The sequence below is a fragment of the Bubalus kerabau genome, chromosome 10, assembly GCF_029407905.1.
Source record: "Bubalus kerabau isolate K-KA32 ecotype Philippines breed swamp buffalo chromosome 10, PCC_UOA_SB_1v2, whole genome shotgun sequence".
Taxonomy (NCBI): domain Eukaryota; kingdom Metazoa; phylum Chordata; class Mammalia; order Artiodactyla; family Bovidae; genus Bubalus; species Bubalus kerabau.
The window spans coordinates 32219663-32222695 of NC_073633.1; the positions used below are offsets into that span (position 1 = coordinate 32219663).

Below are 3033 nucleotides of genomic sequence, written 5' to 3' on the forward strand. Positions count from 1 at the left end.
CTTACGTGACCCTTACTATTATTAGAGTTCAAGACGGTAGATCTTGTTTTTTTGTCTATGGAGGATGAATAAATCTATTTCTCAAAATCTAAAAAAAATGGCAAGGAGCTTGCATATTCTCTCACCAGCTGAGATAATCACATTTGTTAAGCCCAATTATGAGTTACATATTGATAGTTTCAATTTTCTTCAAACATCTTGGTTTATGGCAGATACTCCTCATAATTTTTGTTAAGAAATTGTGTCTATCTCTTTCAAAAAACTGGATTTAGTGTTAATTCTTTTGTATCCTTTTTAAGCATTTCAGTGAATTTTAGGAAAAAAAGTTAAGTGACTATGCACTTATCTTTCAAATTCAACTAACAGACTTTCTATTTTGATTTTGTTTTAGGTAACATTTGCCAACAGCCAAACAAATGGAAAAACAAAATCAGTCTGTAGTGGCTGAATTTATTTTGCTGGGACTCACAGAGTCTCATGAGTTACAGATTTTCTTTTTCTTCTTTTTTTCCATTATTTACATAGCCATTTTATTAAGTAACCTCATTATTATCTTGGTAGTGAAATTGGACCCTCAATTACAGTCTCCAATGTACTTCCTACTGGTCAACCTGTCCTTTATTGATATGTCTCTGGCTTCCTTTGCTACTCCTAAAATGATTGGTGACTTAATTCGTGAAAATAAGGCCATTTCTTATGAAGGATGCATGGCCCAGATTTTTTTCCTTCACCTTTTAGGTGGAAGCAGATGATGTTGCTTGTAGCCATGGCAATTGATAGATTAATTGCCATATGCAAACCCCTTCATTACAAAAACATTATGAGCCACCGTATTTGCATCCGAGTTGCACTTTTCTCCTGGACTACTGGGTTTGTGCATTCTGTTAGCCAAATGGTTTTTATAGTGACTTTACCATTCTGTGGCCCCAATGTTGTGGATAGTTTTTTTTGTGACCTGCCTCAGGTGATCAAACTGGCCTGCACTGACACCTATGTCTTAGACCTATTAGTCATCGCATTTAGTGGACTGCTTTCTTTGTTCTGTTTCATATTTCTGTTCATTTCCTATAGCATCATCCTGATAACTGTCCATCATCACTCCTCCAGTGGATATTCCAAGGCCATGTCCACTCTTTCAGCCCACATCACCGTGGTGGTATTATTCTTTGGACCTTGCCTCTTTATCTATATATGGCCATTCAGCCATGTTTTCATAGATAAGATCTTCTCTGTGTTTTATACAATTTTCACTCCCCTTTTAAATCCAATCATTTACTCATTTAGGAATAAAGACATGAAGAAAGCAATAATAAAAATAAAGACCAAGAATGTGAGTTCCAGATCAGCCTTTTAACTTACATATTACAATCATCAAAGGCATCATCGTTGTTTTTATCATTGTAATCATCATCCAGGGACACAGGTATAAGATTTTACACTGAACATAAGTCATATTTTGGGAAATTATTACTTTTCCCTATACAAGCACACATGCAACAAAGCATTCTGAATTGTACATCCAAGTGCAAATCATTCCAACATATTATCATCCATTTATGTTGTAATTTTAAATTTTTCTATAAATTCTTAGACTTTAAAATACTGTTGGTTGAGTTCTAACCATGTCTAAGGCACTTTGCATGCATTTACTCTTAACCTCACACAATGAAGATAGAGAATATTATTTATATTTATCACCAGAAAACTGCACATTATAAAATTTAACAAACTTGCCACAGAAATTGTTAAGTACTAGACCTAGAATCAGATCCTACAAGTAACTACAAAATCTATGCCTTTATAACTAAAAATATTTTTATCTAAATTTTACTTAGTATTCATAGATTTTTGTTTCCTGTCCTCTCCTTTACATGTTGTAGCTCCCAATAATTAAATCTTCCCAACAAAAGGTTAAAATGATTTTCCTTTGATCTGAAAGTAAAAAGAAACCAACAATTTCTGTTTCCTTATGCCTCTGACTCAATGAAAAATGTTTATTAAAACAACTAAGAAGGTTGACCCATTGAGCAAGGTGTACTAGTACTACTGGTACACAGCAGGGTAGGAAAAATCATGTTTGAAACTCATGTGATTCTCTGTGGTGCCTCACAGTATTTGCATATCAAGTAGTAAAGGTATGAAAATTACACAACCTAGTACAGATTAGAATTTGATTCACTCCACCAAGAAAAGAATCACCATCAATGGAGATCTTGGATGAAGACAAAAGAAGAATGCAATTAGTAGTAAAAGAAGATAGCCATAAATAAATGTTATAATAGTTTAACATTAGTAGACTGATGATTATAGAAACTAAGACTGTTTTCTTCCTAAAATATTTATGGTCATTGTGTATGTATAGTATTTGTTGACAGATTTCAATTTTTTGTTGTTGTTCATTATCAAGGAGTTGTTGGAGGTTAACTTTAGAATTTTGTCTCTAAGATATGGGATATTCATGTGGGATTATGACTAAATTAGAGGAAATACCAATACCTCACTGAGATGAACATAGTAACCTACAGAATTTTGTCTTTCTATTTGGAGAAAAGAGGGTGAATGTCTTGATTTGTATAAATCTTTAGGCTAAGACAACTGTTGTTCCTTGGCAGTTTAAATAAAGATAGATTGAGAGTATTAAACATTTGAGAAGAGAGAAGGCATGTATCGAGAATCACAGAATTTTACCCTGACCAGTAACTTAGGGTGCATATTTAATCAAGAATAAAGGATATTATATAAGTAATGAGGAATCTGGAGGAATATTTTATTGGGTCAGAATTCATAGTTGAAACAAAAGAGAAGCCTGAATTAAGCAGTTATTTTTATTTTATTTTATTTTAATTTAATTTTATTTTTTAACTTTACAATATTGTATTGGTTTTGCCATATATCGAAATGAATCTGCCACAGGTTTACATGTGTTCCCCATCCTGAACCCTCCTCCCTCCTCCCTCCCCATTCCATCCCTCTGGGTCCTCCCAGTTATTTTAAAAAGTTATTCAAACCCATTGTTTTAAGCAGGGTACATGC

At 33.3% G+C, this 3033-nt stretch overlaps 1 pseudogene; it reads left to right on the forward strand.

The window, feature by feature from the left end:
* Window positions 1-416: 416 nt before the first annotated feature.
* Window positions 417-1354, forward strand: LOC129620520 (olfactory receptor 4K13-like; annotated as a pseudogene).
* Window positions 1355-3033: the final 1679 nt, after the last annotated feature.